This window comes from Bubalus kerabau, chromosome 2 (assembly GCF_029407905.1).
Source record: "Bubalus kerabau isolate K-KA32 ecotype Philippines breed swamp buffalo chromosome 2, PCC_UOA_SB_1v2, whole genome shotgun sequence".
In the NCBI taxonomy this organism is placed as follows: domain Eukaryota; kingdom Metazoa; phylum Chordata; class Mammalia; order Artiodactyla; family Bovidae; genus Bubalus; species Bubalus kerabau.
In genome coordinates this window covers 120,028,232-120,049,972 of record NC_073625.1, presented here as the reverse complement: position 1 = coordinate 120,049,972, position 21,741 = coordinate 120,028,232, and the positions used below count along the sequence as shown (strand labels likewise).

The following is a 21,741-nucleotide window of genomic DNA, read 5'->3' as shown; positions in this document are numbered from 1 at the left end:
GTAGGACTGTTTCTATGGAAATGTCAATCAAAGTTTACCAGAAACCCATGGTAATGGAAAAATACTGGTCTGGAGTTGAAATCAGGTTCCAATCCAATTTTAGTCACGATAAACCATATAACTTGGAATAAGTCACTTTATTCTCTGAATAACTTTCTTCAACTGAACAATGGAGAGTACAACCTCCAAATCTTGAATTGTAATAGATAAAAAGATGCAAAAGGCACTTATTCAATTTGAGTATACAAGGTCTTCCTCCAGGTGGTCAGTTGGAATGAATCTTTTTCCCCCATGCATGTTCCCATCTTTTTTCATCATATGACCTTAGACTGAGCCCTGTGACTCCTTAAGGCCCCTCTAGATCTAAACTTCTAGACTTCTATGACAGATTAGGATTTTGTCAGATTAAGTTGACTCAGGTCTACAGAATGCCCAAATGAAACTATTCTCCTAAAAAATATCATAGTCAGGTCTAAATAATAGAGCCATGTTGCATATTTAACACATATTTTACCAAATCTCAGCAGACTGTGCAATGTATTGTGGTTTGATTTTCAAAGAAAAGTGTTATTTATTTCTTAAAGGCAGACAGTAATGAAAAGGCAATTTTGTTCTCTGGCCATTAAAGACGGACTATATATAGTATCCTTCCTGTAGGTCTTCTCACCCTTCCCAGCTTGAAATTTTCTTCACTGAAATTTACCACAACCAGTGGAGATGGTTTGTTTTGAAAGTACAACACTGAGAAAAGAGAGAGTGCCACCCAGAAAAAGGGCAGATGAAGGGAATGCGCAGCCACCAGACAACTTTTCCAGTCTTGTTAGAAAGACATCGGCAGCTCTTTGAGGGAACTCTGACCAGAAGCTGATGAAACAATAGTGACCTGGAGCCGGGGCTCTGCATGGCTGGCCAGCCCAGCATCTTCTGTGCATGGAGCCTTGGTCTCCAAAGGAGCAGACCGTGTATGCTCCCACCTTCCTGCTTGGGAGTAGGAGGAGTTGGACTCGGAGGTTCTCTTGTTTCTTGAATCACCAAACCAGAGTTCAGAGATCTAAAACAGATGTAAGATCATCCCAGTGTGAAGGGTATAGTTAATTTACAGAACGGATGCTTCTACTTGTAAAATCTTTACTGTGCTTTCCTGTCTGACTTGGGGGCAATTTTGAAAAAGAATAGCAAGGTTGAGGAATGCTACCCTCACATGAGTGGGGGAGAAAAGACATAAAGTAGAAGATAGAGATTTGGCCTCAAGAAGACTAAGAGAGAGAAGCTCCCCAGGGACCATCGTCTTCTCTGGATGCTCAGGACAGGGGTGCCAGAACTCCACACAGATGGCCAAGGATGGTATCCCAGCCTGGGTCCTCACAGCAAGCAGCTCTACAGCACAAGCTGGTAGTTTATCTGGGGACATGATCCCAAGAAACAGGAGAGAGGCTGGGGAGGGCAAAGGGGAATGAGGAAGAGCCAATCTGAGGGTCAGTCCAGCAGGAAACCGGAGCTTGAACCTGGGGACTCACAGAGAACTGTGAAGGAAGTATTTATCGACCACTGGCTCTCATTGAGCACAGGTCACCTCATGGGTTGTAACCCCCCTTTACCCTTCTATTTCCAGATTTTCACCAGTGTCTGAGTGGGAAAATTGATTTCCTCAGGCACTCTGCATGATGGTGGCAGAGGAGCCTAGGGGCAAGAAGGGAGAAAAAGGAGGTGCTGGGAGCAGTTGCAGCGGGGTGGGGGTGGGGACAAGTTCTGGCTGCAGTAACAAGAAGGGCTGACAAGACGAATGCACTCATCAAGTTAGAAAAGTCAACACTTAGTGGCAAGTGATGATGGACTCACCGGTCAAAACTGGACTCCCAACCCACGGATGGGGAACGGGGTAGTTTTCCGTTTAATAGTTTTAGAAGATTCTAGAAAGACAATTTTCTTAGAAAGGAGGAGAGAATGGAAGAAAAGAAGGAAGGGAGGAAGAAAGAAGGAAGGAGGGAGGGAAGGAAAATTGCTAGAATCTCAGGGAGATGCAAATTCAGTAGTAGTCGCAGTGTTAAGTTGCTCAGTCATGTCCAACTCTTTGCTACCCCATGGACTGCAGCCCTCCAGGTTCCTCTGTCCAGGGAATTCTCCAGGCAAGAATACTGAAGTGGATAGCCATTCCTTTCTCCAGGGGATCCTCCTGACCCAGGGATTGTGGGTCTCCTGCATTGCAGGCAAATTCTTTACTGTCTGAGCCACCAAAAACAAACCTAGAGTTTTCTCTTTGTATAATTGCAAAGCTAATTCATGCCTAAAATATTCCAACACTTAGAATATACAGTGATTAATTTCTCTTCTATCCCAGATCTCAGTTTCTCTCCCTAGACGTAATTACTGTTAAGAGTTTCTTGTGTATCTGTCCCAAAATATTTTATGTGTATGAACATATGTATATTTCCTTTTAAAATCACAAAACACACTTTCTGTTTTCATTTTCTGTTTCAAAAATTGCTTCACAAGAACATATGTAAATCTAACTCATTAAAAAAAAAGTTCCTACATAATTTTCCAGAAGAAGGAATTATTTAATTAGTCTCCTTTTTATGGACAGGTAGTGGTTTTTTCCTTTTTTTTCCTTCACCGATTACAATGAACTGTTGAATATTCCTGTGTGTCCTTTGTACAGAGATGTAAGAAATTTCACATTTCTGGGAGTGACAAAAAAAAAAAAAGTGTGTGGTTAAACTTTGAGCAGAGATTGCCAAGTTGCACTTGAAGGATTCTTGCAGATGTGTGCTCCTACCCTGGTGGGGAGAGTGCCTGCTGGGGTTCCCAGTTCTCAACACTTGGTGATCTTTATGAATCTAGTAAGTAAAAAATGAATCTCCTTGTTATTTTAATTTGCATGTGTTTAATTGTGAGTGATACCCAACACTTTATCATATTTTTATAAACTAGGTGTTTTCTCTTTCTGACAGTGCTTGTTTAAGAGCCAAAATAGCAGACACACATATGCTTGGTGTATAGGCCTGAATGAATCATGATTGATCTAAAAACCTGTTGTGCCAGATGTGGCGGGGAGAACGGGGCAAAGGCGACACAGCCCCTGCCTGCAGCACTTAGGTCACGGAGGGGGGCACCCAGACACCAAGCAATGGCGATAACGTGCTTCGGTGTCACAGGGCGAACTGGAAAGTGCCCCACAGACAGCAGGCTAGCACCTTCCCAGCACAGCAAGCGGGGTTAAAAGTTAGAAGACAAAGTGTTCTTCTAACTTTGGGGCAAAGTGTTCTCAGTAGGCGGCAGTGGGGCCACAAGTGTGAAGTCCCCAAGGTGAGAGACAGCATTAAATGTCAGAAATTCGGAAAGGGTGACAGTGGGGGCAGGGAATTAAGAGGGAAGCTGGGGAAGGAGGAGAAGAGAGAGAGCCATGAACCAGCCCCATTTGCCAGAAACTAAGGAGAACCCAGGAGCCCCCTGGCTCATCTGGACGAATGTATCGCCCCAGGGGCTGAGGTCGCAGGAGGGGGCTGCTGATTAACTGTGCCAAGGATTTGGGACTTTTTATCTTAAGGGCAATAGTGAACAATTAGAGCTTTCAACAGGGAAGTGATATGTTAGGGTCGAATTTCTCTAGGTTCGGTGTTGTTTGGAGGAGGAAGGAGGGGGCGGCGTGGCCAGGCTGGAGCCAGGGAAGGAGTTTGCAGTGTCACAGGTAAGAGCTGAAGCTGCCTGGAACCCGGGTGGGATTGGCAGTGAAGACAAGAGCCGTGGGCAGACTCAGAACTACTTAGGAAGGAGAAGCAGCAGCTGGGCTTCAGGACCGACTGCTGTGGGAGTGAGGGAAAGAGCGGAGAGCACTGGGCGGTGCCAGTGTTCTCTGAGATGCGGAGCAGCCTGGGGTGGTGCTGGGAGGAGGGAGCAAATGGGTCAGAATTCAGTCTGTGGAGGCGAGGGGCCTGAGACACATGCTCACGATCACGCACAGGAGGCAGTTTGATCTGCAGTTCAGGAGAGAAGGTCAGAATGGACATACAGCTCGGGGCAACTTCACCTTAAAAATGCTACCTGGAATGTGTAAGAACCCCCATAGATGGGGAGGAAAGCCTGATTTAAGGCTGTAAAGATAATGACAGTCATTAAAAACAAACTGAAAAGACACTTTTCAAAAGTTCTAAGTAATTCACTTTAGAATAACTTAAAAATATTTAGTGAAATTGTCTTGTATATGTTTTAACAGGCTCTGCCAGAGCCTGTGTGTATACAGAACGAGGGGTCAGTATCTGGTAAGACTCTTCTAGATGCCCTTCAAGTCCAGGCTGCTTGTCAATAAGTTTGTGCTCACTAGACACAGAATCAGGAGGGAGAATCTGAGGGTGAAGACCTCAGAACACAAACACACAACATCCTCAGCTGCCCAAGCCAGGGACGCTGCTGGCCTGGGGTCTGGTGACCAGGGCGCTCCCTGAGATGCAAGCTCCTGGTACAGCCAGGGTGTGTTAGAACCAGGAGATGTCCTCGTCCCTGGCCACAGTGAGGCCCTATTTTGCTGTGAAAGTGCCGCGTATGTTGTGAGAGAGCAGGGCGCTTGCTGCACAGATCTGCAGAGAACAGCAAGGTCAAATAAGCTGACAGGGCTTGAGGAAGCAGGTCACAGACATCTGCTCACCAGGGCTGCAGGTTTGCTCCCTCCCCGGAGGCACATTGCTATATGTCTACTGTGGTTCTGCATCCACTGATCCCAGCTGACTTTGGGAAGTTCACCCCATGTACTTGTCCCTTTGCAGAACAGGCATCAGAGGCCTGATTTGTACAAACAGACTGCCCGGGAGGGTTGCCAAGGGAAGCGAGGGAAGATGAGGAAGTCCTGCCCATCAGAGAAGGTACTGGTCCCCTTTCCCGGTAGGCAAAATGAGATCAGATCCTTCAAATGTGTCCAGCATCTTAGCTTCTCAGAGTGGCATCATGGACAGTGATCCCTTGTCAGAGAGGAGCATATTTGTCCAGTGTTTCTTGGCCAATAAATGATAACAATGGAGCTTGGTCCTGGGTCTCTTCTATTACTTCACCGTCCATTCAGCAGTTGCCGTTTCCTGAGCCTTTACTAATCCTTTTCACGGCCCAGGACACAAAGAAGAGCGAGGCCCAGACCCACCCTCATGGGCACTATGCAGACACCTTCCTCGGTGAGCACACCAGCATCCTGCCCTGGACCAGTCTCTCACAAGGACCCCCACCCCATCCCACCTGGGCACCAACACCTGGGGCTGCGGTGCCCCCTGCACAGACTCCTCCTCACCCACCTGGGGTCTGACGGTCTGCAGGGCGCTACCCACTAGGCAGGGGCTTCCCATGTGGCGCTAGTGGTATATAACCCACCTGCTAATGCAGGAGGCATAAGAGACTCAGGTTCGATCTCTGGGTCGGGAAGAAGCCCTGGAGGAGGAAATGGGGCCCACTCTAGTATTCTTGTCTGGAGAATCCCATGGGTGGAGGAACCTGGCAGCTACAGTCCATAGGGTCGCAAAGAGTCAGACACGGCTGAAGTCACTTACACATACACACCCACACCCTAGGCAGACTCCCTCCTCACTCCACTTAGGGTCTTAGAGTGTCTGTGTCAGGGTGCACCCCACCCCCAGCCCCGAAAGACTCTCTTCTCACCCGTCTCAGGCCTGACTCTCCACACTGGGCCTCCCTTCCACTGGAGACCCCTTCCTGACCACAGGTGGTCTCTCCCGCACAGGGGGCCACCCTCCCACGTTGACAGCTTCCTCACTCCCATGGGCCCCAGCCTTACCAGGGCTCCCACCCACTGTGAGAGCCTCCTCCTTACTCTGGTTAACTCTGCCCTTTTGCTCTGGACACTGCTCAGGTGTGGAGACCTACTTGGCTCCACCTCACTTGATCCCTTCTGGACAGAATTTCCTGGAAAATGGAAGACAGCTCATTCTTGTGGTCTCTTACCATACCCATCGTCTCCTTTGTTCAAATCGGCATCTCCATGTCCCCAGGGCTTGTTGAGTTCTCCAGTTCACTGAGGTCTTTGTTGGGTCCCACCAAGTCTCCCCTGCCTCTGATCCCGTTTCTGCACCATCTTTGATGATCCAGAGTTCTTCAAGCACCAAAACTGTTGATTGGGTTCTGTTGGAAAATGTGAAAGGACACCTCTGATCACCACTCTGCTTTGTCACCCCCTGCATGTGTCATGGGCCCTGCATTTCCATCTGGAGTCAGACAGCTCTTCCAGGGTGTATCTGGAGTAGTCAGCTTGTGCCAGCCTCCCCATGCTGGGCTGGAGATAAATCTGAGTGACAGATACCATGTTGTGTGTGGAGTTCCCTGCCCTCTTCTTCTTAGAATCTGTACCTACCAGACCAAGCTTGCAATGCCCTAACTCCTGTTCTCTTATGATAAACCTCTTAGGGGGCGGCTGAGACCCCAGCATGAACGGACTTCTGGTTGCCCATTGCCACACACTCTAGATATTTCTAAACTCTGGCTGCGGGTACAGTTTGCCCTGAAACTGGACCACTTGCAATTATCTGGCTGAGATAATTGTCCTTAGACTATTTCCCTCTCCCCTTACTGTGCTCCATATATGGTGGGTCCTTGTTCTGTTACCCGGCCTTCGACTAGGACTCTTACAATTCTGAGGAATGAGGACTTGAAAAGGATCATGGAAGAGACAGACCAGGGCCCATCTGCTAAATTTAAGTCCACGCACACCTGAAAGGCCAGCTAGGGTCTTTTCCCTCCCATCCACTTCAGCCTTTAGCCAGCCCAGATGAAATTAGATTCTGTTTTCTCCTTTTATGATGAGTTAAGGAGGAATAAGATAAAGGGACATTTAAGCTACCTATGATCAGGTAACTTGTCTATGGAGATTTATCAGACCATGGCTAGGTCTCCAGGGAGGGTTGGGAAACCTTATTGCCAACAAACACTGAGTCTTGGAGAAGCTTTCATTGGCCTGGATCACCCAGTTCCACTGTTCCATTTGCCATCCTTTTCAATTTCTGGATTCTAACTCAGAGGGGGCTGTTTTTAAAAGTTGACGAGAGAAGGCACACACCCAGTTTATGAGTGTGTGGAGAGAAAGCTCCTTCTGCAGAAGGGAATAGAAGGAGGGTGGCCCAACTGAATCTGAGCAAGTCAGGAGGACTCCGCCCCATGGAAGTCCTGCTGGGAGTCCCAGGGAGTTGACGCCACCTGCTCTGGGACTTCCCCTCTGTCCCACGGGTGCCACTGCCACACTCAGCAGTGAAGCCCTGGCCCAAGAAGTGGAGGAAAGTAGGGAGATGGAGGGGAGCATCTGTTCTCGGGCACCTGTCTTTGTAGCTCCTGGGCAGCAGGAGCATGCAGAGGGAGGGGCACAATGCACCACCCTGTTCCGGGACACCATCACTCCCTTACAGCAGGGCTAGTCAATAGGACCTTCTGTAGCGCAGGACACGTTCTATATCTGTGCTGTCCAACAGGATGGTCATTTAGCCATCCATCTGTGACTCTTGAGCCCTTGAAATGTGGCTAGTGTGGCAATGAACTGAATTTTCCATTTTCTTTAATTTTAATTAATTTGCATTTATATTTACATAGTCACGTGTAGCTAACGGCTACCATATTGGACAGTGTGGCCCTGGGTGATGCCCTGCTCTGCTGGGCACTCTCATCTCACTCAGGTGTTGCTAGTGATGGCCTGGATTCCTTGAGGCACCAAAAAAGTGGCTTGTGGGTGAGTAGAGAAAACACCTCTTCCTGAATTATGCTCTGTGACAGGGGTCCTGGGGAGTGCTGTTCCTGCCTTTTTGGAAAAAGCTGGCTCTTTCTGTGTAATTACAGTGTCTAACTTTCCACTGGGTATGTGAGACTTAAACAGGGTCTGGAGTTGGTATGCAGGCTCCAGAGACCTGTGACTAAAGCATCCTACTGCATAGACTCCCCAGCCCTGGGCCATCTCTGCTCAGCTGGCACCCTCTCCCAGGAGACCCTCAGCATCCTGCTATACCGTTCTCCTCCCAGGTCCAAAAACCAGCTGCTTCCTTCAAGAAGCTTTCAGGCTCCTGAGAATACGCAGAAATTGCTTGGCAAAGGTGGAAATAAAACAACTAAGCAGACCAGGGCAGCCAAGGAGAGAGCAACTCTCTCTGGAGCCATGGTCCTCAAAGTGTGATCACTGAACCACAGCACCAGCATTAGCTGGAAACTTGTTGGAAACACAAGTCTGCTCAGACCCAGACTGTTGAACCAGAAATTCCAGGGGAGGAGCCCAGCAAACTGTTTTAACGAGAATTCAGAGGCTCTCAGAGTGTGAGAACCGTAGGGCGGAGATGGGTGGGGCAGAGGGAATAGGGCTGACTTCTCAGAAGATCCCAGAACAAGCTTCCAGGCCCTGAAGAGGATCACAGGGCAGTGGGGAAGGAAGGCGTGTCTAGGCACAGGCCCCTCACCACATCCCACAACTGTGTCCATGCTCCCCATACCTTCTGATACATATTTAATAAGCTTGGAATCACCATTTTGTAGATGTTACATTGTTTAGAGTAAATGGCAAAGTATTCTTCAGAGTCAAAATTGCTTTTTTTAAGTTTTTTATTTTGTATTATTTTATATATTATTTTGTAATTTATTTTGTAAATTAATAATGTTGTGATAGTGTCAGGTGAACAGTGAAGGGACTCAGCCATCCATATACGTGTATCCATTCTCCCCCAAACTTCCCTTCCATCCAGGCTGCCACATAACATTGAGCAGAGTTCCCTGTGCTGTACCATAGGACCTTGCTAGTTATCCATTTTAAATATAGCAGCGTGCACACGTCCATCCCAAACTCCCTGACTATCATTCCCCCTGGGATCCATAAGTTTGTTCTCTGACTCTGTGAGTCTCTTTCGAGTCAAAATTGCCTTGTAAAAGAGTTCTTGGTTACACCTGATTTTGTGTTCTAAATGTAGGTAAGGATTCTCTTTATGCTATTTTTGAAAGTTACAAAATTTACCTGATGAACTCACCCAGTCTCTTTCCTTTGACTCCTTTAAAGAAAGTATATAACTCTTAATGCAAAATGTCTATTCAAAGAAACCAAAGATGTATAGCTAAGACAATGCTTATTAATAATCCTCTTCTCTTGGACATTTATTTCTCCATCAGCTCTATTTCCCCTGCAATCCACCTACCCACCTTCTCCCTCCAACCCCCTATATACTTCCTGGCATTGAGCAAGGAAATCAGGCAACCAACTTGCTAAAACTCTACAAAGGTAAAGATGAAAATCTAGGTAAGAGACTTCCTCCCTTCAGTGTGCTTTTGTGCATGGATGATACATGGAAATTTCATGATTTAGTGAAGAAAGCACAGGTTGAATCCTAGCTCCACCTCTTACTAACTAGTCGTTAAGCTCTAAGTCTGTGCTTCCTCTTTGCCATGCCTTTTACATGAGGCTAAATGCAGTACTTGGACGCAATCTCAAAAACGACAGAATGATCTCTGTTCGTTTCCAAGGCAAACCATTCAATATTGCAGTAATCCAAGTCTATGCCCCAACCAGTAACGCTGAAGAAGCTGAAGTTGAATGGTTCTATGAAGACCTACAAGACCTTTTAGAACTAACACCCAAAAAAGATGTCCTTTTCATTATAGGGGACTGGAATGCAAAAGTAGGAAGTCAAGAAACACCTGGAGTAACAGGCAAATTTGGCCTTGGAATACGGAATGAAGCAGGGCAAAGGCTAATAGAGTTTTGCCAAGAAAATGCACTGGTCATAGCAAACACCCTCTTCCAACAACACAAGAGAAGACTCTACACATGGACATCACCAGATGGTCAACACCGAAATCAGATTGATTATGTTCTTTGCAGCCAAAGGTGGAGAAACTCTATACAGTCAACAAAAACAAGACCAGGAGCTGACTGTGGCTCAGATCATGAACTCCTTATTACCAAATTCAGACTTAAATTGAAGAAAGTAGGGAAAACCACTAGACCATTCAGGTATGACCTAAATCAAATCCCTTATGATTATACAGTGGAAGTGAGAAATAGACTTAAGGGCCTAGATCTGATAGAGTGCCTGATGAACTATGGACTGAGGTTCCTGACATTGTACAGGAGACAGGGATCAAGACCATCCCCATGGAAAAGAAATGCAAAAAAGCAAAATGGCTGTCTGGGGAGGCCTTACAAATAGCTGTGAAAAGAAGAGAAGCGAAAAGCAAAGGAGAAAAGGAAAGATATAAGCATCTGAATGCAGAGTTCCAAAGAATAGCAAGGAGAGATAAGAAAGCCTTCCTCAGCAATCAATGCAAAGAAATAGAGGAAAACAACAGAATGGGAAAGACAAGAGATGTCTTCAAGAAAATTAGAGATACCAAGGGAACATTTCATGCAAAGATGGGCTCGATAAAGGACAGAAATGGTATGGACCTAACAGAAGCAGAAGATATCAAGACGAGGTGGCAAGAATACACAGAAGGACTGTACAAAAAAGATCTTCACGACCCAGATAATCACGATGGTGTGATCACTGACCTAGAACCAGACATCCTGGAATGGGAAGTCAAGTGGGCCTTAGAGAGCATCACTACGAACAAAGCTAGTGGAGGTGATGGAATTTCAGTTGAGCTATTTCAAATCCTGAAAGATGATGCTGTGAAAGTGCTGCACTCAATATGCCAGCAAATTTGGAAAACTCAGCAGTGGCCACAGGACTGGAAAAGGTCAGTTTTCATTCCAATCCCAAAGAAAGGCAATGCCAAAGAATGCTCAAACTACCGCACAATTGCACTCAAAATGGCAACCCACTCCACTATTCTTGCCTGGAGAATCCCAGGGACGAGGGAGCCTGGTGGGCTGCCATCTCTGGGGTCACACAGAGTCGGACATGACTGAAGCGACTTAGCAGCAGCAGCACATGCTAGTAAAGTAATGCTCAAAATTATCCAAGCCAGGCTTTAGCAATATGTGAACCGTGAACTTCCTGATGTTCAAGCTGGTTTTAGAAAAGGCAGAGGAACCAGAGATCAAATTGCCAACATCAGCTGGATCATGGAAAAAGCAAGAGAGTTCATAAAAACATCTATTTCTGCTTTCTTGACTATGCCAAAGCCTTTGACTGTGTGAATCACAATAAACTGTGGGAAATTCTGAAAGAGATGGGAATACCAGACCACCTGACCTGCCTCTTGAGAAATCTGTATACAGGTCAGGAAGCAACAGTTAGAACTGGACATGGAACAACAACAGACTGGTTCCAAATAGGAAAAGGAGTACGTCAAGGCTGTATATTGTCACCCTGAGTATTTAACTTCTGTGCAGAGTACATCATGAGAAACGCTGGACTGGAAGAAACACAAGCTGGAATCAAGATTGCCGGGAGAAATATCAATAACCTCAGATACGCAGATGACACCACCCTTATGGCAGAAAGTGAAGTTTAAAAAACTAAAAAGCCTCTTGATGAAAGTGAAAGAGAAGAGTGAAAAAGTTGGCTTAAAGCTTAACATTCAGAAAACGAAGATCATGGCATCTGGTCCCATCACTTCATGGCAAATAGATGGGGAAACAGTGGAAACAGTGGCAGACTTTATTTTTGGGGGGCTCCAAAATCACTGCAGATGGTGACTGCAGCCATGAAATTAAAAGACGCTTACTCCTTGGAAGGAAAGTTATGTCCAACCTAGATAGCATATTCAAAAGCAGAGACGTTACTTTGCCAACAAAGGTCCGTCTAGTCAAGGCTATGGTTTTTCCTGTGGTCGTGTATGGATGTGAGAGTTGGACTGTGAAGAAGGCTGAGCGCAGAAGAATTGATGCTTTTGAACTGTGGTGTTGGAGAAGACTCTTGAGAGTCCCTTGGACTGCAAGGAGATCCAACCAGTCCATTCTGAAGGAGATCAGCCCTGGGATTTCTTTGGAAGGAATGATGCTAAAGCTGAAACTCCTGTACTTTGGCCACCTCATGTGAAGAGTTGACTCATTGGAAAAGACTGTGATGCTGGGAGGGATTGGGGGCAGGAGGAGAAGGGGACGACAGAGGATGAGATGGCTGGATGGCATCACTGACTTGATGGACGTGAGTCTGAGTGAACTCCGGGAGTTGGTGATGGACAGGGAGGCCTAGCGTGCTGCAATTCATGGGGTCGCAAAGAGTCGGACATGACTTAACTGAACTGAAGGATGTGTTGTGGGTATTACATGAAATAATCACGTGTGAAGTAGCTGACACTTAATAAACACTATTTGTTTCTACCTTCCTTTTCTTCTTCCAGGATAAATGTGGAAAACATGAAAACATCTCAGACTCCGAACAAGATTAATTTGAGTCTAAGGCAGCAATGTACTGTGACCTTGGGTGAATTATTGAACAGCTCACCATCCCAGGTTCCTCATCCTTAGAATGAGGGTGGGAAAAACCATACCCATCTCAAAGGGTCATTCTGAGGATTATAAATCTTGATACATGCCAAGGTCATGAAAGAGTACCTAAAGAGAGACCACAGCAAGCACGGAATGGTAGGTTAGCTTGTGTTACTGATGTTATTATTATTCTCAGTTCTCAACTGTTATGGACAATGAGATTGTCAGGGCAGTGGCCTGTAGATAACAAAGATCTTCCCATGCACTGAGACCTCCAGAGCCTTGATCAACCTCTTAATGCTACAAAACTATTTCCACGAAATAAACACTCATGTTCCCTCCAGAACCTCTTTCTCATTCCTTGAATTTTAAAAATTATATATTCTGATGAGTTTTGATGGTTTACCTGATCTCTATCACAGGACAGCCATTTCTCTACAGATCTCCTGAGACGATTTGGAGAAAATAATTTTTTGGGAAAGGGAAGCAGATTGATCAGTTGATCAGTTCTCTCACTTCGTTTCATAAAAAAAATTAAGATGACAAAGCCAAAGAGTCTAATTTTATGCTAGTTCTCTATTTTCTTTTAAAATTATTTTCACCAATCCCTCAAAAAACTGTTGGACTCAGGTCACTAAGGTCTTCCCAGGTGGCACTAGTGGTAAAGAACCCGTCTGCCAAGGCATGTGACGTAAGAGATGGGTTCACTCCCTGGGCTGGGAAGATCTCCTGGAGAAGGGCATGGCAACCCATTCCAATATTCTTGCCTGGAAAATCCATGGACAGAGGAGCCTGGCGAGCTACAGTCCCTGGGGTCGCAAAACAGTTGGACAGGACTGACACAGCTTAGCATGCACAGGTCACTAAATTAAATAAACTGACCTTTGGTCAAATGGTTTTGTGGGTCTAAATACTGTTCTGAATGAAAACTTGTCTTTAGATTGGGGCATGGGCTATTCTGATAGAGAATTGTTGAGGATATAGATAGATTTCTACTTAGAGAGTCTTGGCTTACTCTTCTTACCACTGAATTGCCTGGGATGGAAATCCCAAAGGTTCTCCATAGAAGTGAATACTCTTCATTGATAACATTTTGTTCAGAAGGAAGCAGAAACCTAGCCCTTCATCTCAGAATTCTGAGTCCCTTTGTCTCATGTTTTATTACTTAATCCCAACTTTGTTTGGTTTTTGTTTGTTTTCCTTCCTCCAAATCAAGCAATGTGATTTGCTCATTTCTTGCCTCTTAATGGAGTGCAAATAGCTCCCCCCTCCCCCCTTCCAGATCCATCCACTCCTGCAGGACTCTTCCCAGGACAAACCCACCTCCCCAAAGCCACTCTGCCCCAGACATCTCATGTATGCTACCTGACATGGTCTTTGAGTTCGTGGTGGTAGTTTAGTAGCTAAGTAGTGTCCAAACCTTTATAGCAGCATGGACTGTAGCACTCCAGGCTCCTCTGTCCATGGAATTTCCTAGGCAAGAATACTGGGTTGGGCTGCCATTTCCTTCTCCAGAGGATCTTCCTGATCCAGGGTTTGAACCCGCATCTCCTGATTGTTAGGTGAATTCTTTACCACTGAGCCAACTGGGAAGCCCACGGTCTGAGTTCAGTTCAGTTGCTCAGTCATGTCCGACTCTTTGCGACTCCATGGACTGCAGCACACCAGGCTTCCCTGTCCATCACCAACTCCTGGAGCTTGCTCAGACTCACGTCCATCGAGTTGGTGATGCCATCCAATCATCTCATCCTCTGTTGTCCCCTTCTCCTCCTGCTTCAATCTTTCCCAGCATCAGGATCTTTTCAAATTAGTCTGAGTTACTCATCTATAATATCCAGAAAACATCCTACTTCTTTATCAAAACAGAGTTATGTGTGGTTCCCAACTCTGCCTACACACTCGAATAACTTAAATAACCTATCTCTGACTAAATGCAGAGATGAGGCCCCATGGCCACACCAACTGAATTAGATACTGGAAGAGTGGGGCCCATGCATCAGCATTTTTCAAAGCTCCCAAAGGATAGCTGGGACTGAGACTCACTACTATGAACAGACAAGCCTAAGTGGGTCTTTGTTGTTGTTCAGTTGCTAGGTCACCTCCAACTCTGTGACCCCATGGACTGTAGCATGCCAGGCTTCCCTGTCCTTCACTATCCCCAGAGTTTGCTCAAATTCATGTCCATTGAGTCAGTAACACTATCTAACCATCTCATCCTCTGATCCTCTTCTCCTTTTACCTTCAATCTTTCCCTGCCTGAGGGTCTTTTCCAACGAGTCGGCTCTTCACATCAAGTGGCCAAAGAACTGGAGCTTCAGCTTCAGCATCAGTCCTTCCAACAAATATTCGGGACTTATTTCCTTTAGGATTGACTGGTTTGATCTCCTTGAAGTCTAAGGGGCTCTTAGGAGTCTTCTCCAGCACCACAGTTCAATAGCATCAGCTCTTTAGTGCTCAGCCTTCTTTATGGTCCTGCTCTCACATCCATACATAGTGACCTAGGTATGTGAGGACCCTCGGAAAGAGTCACAGAGACAACATGCCATGGTAAAGTGTGGTAGTGGTTCCTAAGCATAGCATGTTGGGAAGAGCCTTTCACATTGCATCATATGATCTGAAAATTCCAGACAAGTGTCTTCAGTTCAGTTCAGCTCAGTCGCTCAGTTGTGTCCAACTCTTTGCAACCCCATGGACTGCAGCATGCCAGGCCTCCCTGTCCATCACCAACTCCTAGAGTTTACTCAAACTCATGTCCACATTGAGTCGGACATGACCATCCACATTGGTCGACCATCCATATTAGTTGGATGCCATCCAACCACCTCATGCTCTGTCATCCCCTTCTCCTCCCGCCTTCAATTTTTCCTAGCATCAGGGTCTTTTCAAATGAGTCAGTTCTTCACATCAGGTGGCCTAAGTATTGGAGTTTCAGCTTCAGCATCAGTCCTTCCAATGAATACTCAGGGCTGACTTCCTTTAGGATGGACTGGTTGGATCACCTTGCGGTCCAAGGGACTCTAACATCCTAAAAATATTTTTTATTGTGGTAAAATATACATAACATAAAAGTTACCATTTTAACCAGTTTTATGTGTACAGTTCAATGGCATTAAGCACGTTCACATTTGTTGTGCAGCCGTCTCCACCACCCATCTGCAGAATTCTTTCATCTTATCCACCTGAAACTCCCCATTAAACACTAACTGTATTCTCCCCCTCCCACCAGGTCCAGCAACCACAAACTGTACTTTCAGTCTCTGAATTTGACTGCTCTAAGTACCTCATACAACTGAAATTAAACAATATTTGTCCTTTGGTGTCTGCCTTATTTCACTTAGCATATAGTCTTTGAGTTCACCCATGGTGTAACAGGTGTCAGAATTTCATTTCTCCCTTTTTAAGTTTGAATAATATTCCATTGTATTACACCACATTTTGTCTGTCCCTGAAATGTGTATTTGCAATGCTTGCCTATTTACTCATATCTTTACCAGTATTTATGATCTGATATTCTAGTGTTGGCAAATTTTGTGAGTATAAATATGATTTTGTAATTTTACTTTTTGTGTACTTATTAATCTAAACTTTTTCCCCTCTAGGACTTGCTCCCACATAGGCTTTGATCATTTTTCCACTGGATTTCCCATCTTTTTCTTTCTGGTCTACAGGAGTTCCTTGCTTGTCCTATCGACTTCCATTAGTTTAAGGCACTGCAAACATTATCCCTTCACCTGTTGCCCTTCTTAAATCTTTATCTAATGCATCCTTTGTTGAACACAGAAATTTAACATTGTTGTAGCCAAATCCATCACTAATATGTCTGCACTTCTGGATCCTTCTTTAAGAGTCTTTCTCCACCCCAAGTTCACAAATATATTCTCTCACCTTTCCTTCTGTAGATCTTTTACAGTTTTATCATTTTACCATTCCCATGTAAGACTTTAATTAATCTAAAACTCAACTTTTACACAGTTTAAGGTAGGGATTCTAACTTTGCTTTTCTTCAAAGTGAAGTGAAGTCGCTCAGTCGTGTCCGACTCTGCGATCCCATGGACTGTAGCCTATCAGGCTCCTCCGTCCATGGGAATTTCCAGGCAAGAGTACTGGAGTGGGTTGCTATTTCCTTCTCCAGGGATCTTCCCGACCAGGGAATCAAACCCAGGTCTCCTGCATTGCAGACAGACGCTTTTACCATCTGAGCCACCAGGGAAACCTTTCTTCAAAGAGTGGCCCATATTCCCGACCCCATCTGATCTCTTTACATCTTACATGTAGAAAAGTCAGGCTCCCTTCTTTGTGATAGAATTAAATCTCTATGAGAGAAAAAAAAAAATCTATGATTTATTTAAATCACAAAAATGATTTATCTTAATGTTTTAAATGAAATTTAACTAACCTGGGACCATAAATAAAGTAAGGAGATGATTATGTGCTTCAAGATTCCTCGACCAGTTAGTTCCTTCCAACCTATACAGCTCTGCTCACGCCTCAATACCCACTGCTGAGGCTCTTGACTCCTGCCACACATCTCTCTGGCAGTCTCCTCGGGACTCCTCCTGACTGACTGACCTTCATAGATGCCGCCCACGTGGAATGTCCATGTCAGGCCACTTCCTTCTTTCCCATGCCACACTCATCCCTCTGAAGATTGCTCATGGCCGTCTCTCCAGACCCAGCCCTTTCAGTGCTGCATGAGCACCCAACTCTGTACTTGGCCTTATACATCCTGGGCTCATTAAGCTCAGGGTGTATGTGTCCGTCTGTCTGCTCATCAAGATCTTCTGCTTTTACCAAACCCTTTCACATCTTCACTGATGAATCCTGTAAAGCAGGCAGAGCAGTAAATGTTTCTTCCATTTACAAATGAGTAAACTGAGGCTTGAAGAGTTCAAATCTCTTAAAACTTAAGCAGTTTGCTCAAAGCCATGCTATAGGAACAAGGAATGGCTGGGACTAGACAGAAGTTCTTCTGGTTCTAAATCTGGTTCTCATTCAACACACTACACTCTTTCTTAGCAAGGACACAGGGTCTGTCTCTACAATTAGATGGTTTGTTCCTCAAGGGACAAGCAGGGTTTGAACCTCCGAAAAGCTCTTGTCTCATCTGATCCAAATGAACCGCTGGCACAGAGGACGTTGTACTTACAGCCTGGTCTTGAACTCCTGACCTTTGGCTCAGGGTACTGACACCCTGCCCAAGCACAGAGCTGGAGCCCTCTTGTAATACTGTGCTCATCTTTGTCATAGTATTGATCACTGCAGGGAGCAAGTCACCCCTGTGCCATTAATATTTAACACCTGCCTGTGCTCCAATTTCCATGGCTGCATTCTCAGTGCAAGTTCTATACTCAGTAAATATTTGTTGAATGCACAAATGGATGAAAGAATGAATCAGTGAACGTTTCCCATGCATTCTCAGCCTGAACTCCTGTGCTAAGTGGACTAAGCACCTGTATGAGCAGAGCTGACACTCACCCACTTGCAGCCCCTTTACCACCCAGGCCCAACTGCAGTAAATCTCTCCCAGATGGGCAGCCGTGTTTGCCACGGACTTTTAGATCCAGCATGAAGACCAGTCCAGGGACCAGTGCCACCGTCATGATACCTTCTCCAGCCCAGCTTCCCCCTGCTTTCTGCCTGTTCTCCCTTGTTGGCCTTGCTTCCCCCATCTCTACATCTAACACATCCTGGGCCCGCAGCCTCCCAAATCAGGGTCCTCTGTGGCTCATTTTAGATCTAGTCTCATGCTCTGCACAAAACAGACTTTTAATAGATGATGATGAATAATGAGCTCTTTATTCCTCTTGGGAGTCAGATTTTTAATCTGTTTCACAGATATGAATGGAAAACACAGCTGATTGGTAAGTAGGAAAAAATGCTTCCTGCTTCCAGCAATGTGCCTCCCCCTGCCAATGTTCAGAAATGTCAGTGAACAACACATCAGTGGTAAATAATATCTCTTGAATGATTACTCTGGAAAGAAATGCAGCTCTAAGCACGCCATAAAATGTGAGCCTGGAAAAAAACCACTAAAATATTCTCCCAAAGCATGCAGAACCTGCCTAGGTGAGCTTTCCATTGGGCAGGGAGAGCAAATACCACAACACATACTAGAAGGCATTCACTCACACAGAACTGAGGTTGAATGGCAGGGTGGCTTAGGTTTTGGAGTCACACAGAACAGGTTTCAAGTTCTGCCTCTAATTTTTCCTAAGTTGTTTATTTACGGCAAACTACTTCTTAGGCTATGTTTCCTTACCTAGACACTGGAGTAATAATGTGTGTGCTGTGTGCTAAGTCGCTTCATCATGTCCAACTCTTAGCCCTGCCAGGCCCCTCTGTCCATGGGGATTCTCCGGGCAAGAATACTGGAGTGGGTCGCTATGCCCTCCTCTAGGGGATCTTACTGACCCAGGGATTGAACCTTCGACTCTTGAGTCTCCTGAATTGACAGGCAGGTTCTTTACCACTAGTGCCACCTCATAAAGTTGTTGCAAGGGTTAAATGAGATAGAAAAAAAAAAAAGCTGCACGAGTGCAATAAGCGACAGAGAAGGAGGGACTGTTAGTAGGATCAAAACTGTATTTTAAAAGTTTTCAAAGATCAGTATGTAGCTGTTGGGATGATGCAGAATAAAGATAGAAGGGAGGGCATCTAGATAGAGGTAAGTCAGAGCTAGGTGTGGGAAAAAGGTGAGGCTGGTGCTGGAGGTGGGAATGAAGTCCCGTGAGGACACAGTGAGGAGCAGGCTCAGCTCTAGGTCACAACTCTAGCTGTGGTCACTGTTCCATAGTCCCAGGGGGCAGTCTTGCATCTCCTCTGATCCTGTGCTATTACTTGCTTTTTTTTTTTTTTTTAACTTTCCACTGAAGTAGCCTTAGACATTCTGCCCAGCAGCTTGTGAAGCTCTGGGGGGTGGGGGTGGGGGTGGTGCCAGGCTGACTCATGAAGACACCCTGCCCTTGAACACACCATCTGACCCAGCCATCATCTCATCCTGCTCAGGGCCCGATGAACAAAGCTTGTCAGTGAGGTCGCAGACATCTCTAAAGTTCCCCTGTAAAGGCAATTCTCATTTCTCTTGTCTTTTAATTTTAACAAGCCAGTGAAGTTCTTCCTGCCCTACAAAGTCTCTCTTGCTTGGGGAAAAGGTATTATTTAAGGATTTGCTACTCCAAATGTAGTCCTTAGATCAGCAGTCTCAGCACCACCTAGGAACTTATTCAAAATTCCAATTTCAGGGTCCCCTTCCCCCAGACCTGCTGAATAAAAACCCCCGGCGTGTTTCCCAAGAATTTACATTTTAAACAAACCCTCCAGATGATTCTTTTTTTTTAATGGTTAAGTTTATTTTTTTAGACCACAGTTCCATGAGGGACATTAATAAATGTGATTGCTTTTGCTAGAAAACTGTTAATCCTGTGGTTTAGTGTGCTGATAATGGAACATGCTGTTCCACTGACATTTCCTCATTCTTATGCACAAAAATGTTTGCAAAGCACTGGTTTAAGACACAGTTTAGATGTATCATCCTCTCTTATGCTCATTTGCATCATCTGTAGCTACATTTTGCCATGAGCTTAAAAGTCAATTTATTCAAGAGAACAGGAAGTTCACTCTAAAACACAGTTCCCAAAGCCTTTGTTTCAAAATAGAAAAGATTTTTAGGTTTCACTGTGGGTCATCCAAGATTAATCACATAAACCGAACTTTAGAAATGTAGCTATTTGTACTGACCTACTGTATCAGAATTCTTTGACTGTAAGAAAGAGAGATGAAATCTCTCAAACAGAAAACGAACTTAGTAGAAGGGATAGGTAGGACCACTTACAGAATCAGAAGAATCAGTCTCAGAATGGTCAGGACACCAGGAAGGCCCTAGGGAACAGGAACTAATGGATGGTCTGGACTGGGAGCTGCTTGCTGATGGGATTAGGTCTTCAGTGGGCTTTCCAGAGCTGCACCTGACCGTCCAAGATGAAAATTTGCAAGAGAGAATCTGATTGGTTAAGACATAGTCACATGCCAAGACCTGGCCAATGGAAGGCAGGCCTCCCTGATTGATGTTCCCGGAGCCCCTGCAACACTGCCTACAGTGGACGCTGGATGGCTTCTCAAAGCAAAACGAGGTACAGTTCCCAGATGTGAGTGGATGGAGCCAACAGGCAAAGCAGGAGATGCTCCCTACCTCTCCAGGCTGGCTGGCTTTGACTGGTGGACACAAGCAGGAGAAATCCAGATGTGTAAACCTTGAGAGAGATGAAAGGAAATGTGAAAGTTTTCTTAGAGAGACTAGGGGAGTTCAAACGCTCAGAAAAACAGTGGAGACCACAGTTTGATTAGGTGTAGTTGTAAAGGCCAGAGAGAATGACCTTAGGTAATGACTTCAAGAAGCCCAGCTCCGGGAGGCTGGGAGGGGCAGACGCACTGTGTGCTCCTATGAGGGAGGGAGGGAGGCAGGGAGGCACAGGTTCAAAGAGGTGTCTGTGAGAGACCCACCCAGTGAAGGCAGTCGTTCCCAGTGCGGGCCCTGATGGGCATGCAGGCCTCTCCAACACACGCATGTAATTGGAGTGCCTGGTAACAGAGGGCATCACACCCTCAGGACCACAGTGTGGTGGTGGGGTGGGGTGGCCAGGGGGCACAGAAGGGGACCTGTTAGCTACACTGGGCCTATGGGTATATGCAATGTGACAGAGTCACTTTTATCAAAGAGACCACCCCTGACACTACCCTGACAGTGTGGAAGGACTTACAGATCTTGATATGTTTAAAAAGAAACATTGATCAAGTATTATTAAACCTTTATTAAAATAAACAAATAAAAATATAAATAATCTTTAAAAGATTTTAAAAAACAAAGAGAAAATTTGAAAACATCAACTTCTATCATAAGATAAAAGCTATATGCACCTATTGAAACCCAATGAAAGGCACTGCTGCTGCTGCTGCTACTGCTGCTAAGTCGGTTCAGTCATGTCTGACTCTGTACGACCCCATAGACGGGCAGCCCACCAGGCTCCCCTATCCCTGGGATTCTCCAGGCAAGAACACTGGAGTGGGTTGCCATTTCCTTCTCCAATGCGTGCAAGTGAAAAGTGAAAGTGAAATTGCTCAGTTGTGTCCTACTCTTCTCGACCCCATGAACAGCAGCCTACCAGGCTCCTCTGTCCATGGGATTTTCCAGGCAAGAATACTGGAGTGAGGGGGTGCCATTGCCTTCTCTGAATGAAAGGCACTAGAAATATATATAAGAAGTGGAAAAATTGCTGGTACTTAGTAAGCATCTACTACCTGACAGGCATGGACTTCCCTGGTACCTCAGCTGGTAAAGAATCCACCTGTCATGCAGGAGACTAGGGTTCGATTCCTGAGTTGGGAAGTTCTCATGGAGAAGGGATAGATTATTCACT

The 21,741-nt window shown here is 45.5% G+C and overlaps 1 long non-coding RNA gene across 1 annotated transcript; it reads right to left on the bottom strand.

Moving 5' to 3' along the window:
- Nucleotides 1-565: 565 nt before the first annotated feature.
- On the bottom strand, nt 566-20,262 carry LOC129644873 (uncharacterized). Its single transcript, XR_008711027.1, has 3 exons — nt 20,160-20,262; nt 5,941-6,117; nt 566-1,051 (listed from the first exon to the last, which is right to left on the bottom strand). It is a non-coding gene; the product is annotated as an uncharacterized LOC129644873 (long non-coding RNA).
- Between the last annotated feature and the right edge of the window lie 1,479 nt (nt 20,263-21,741).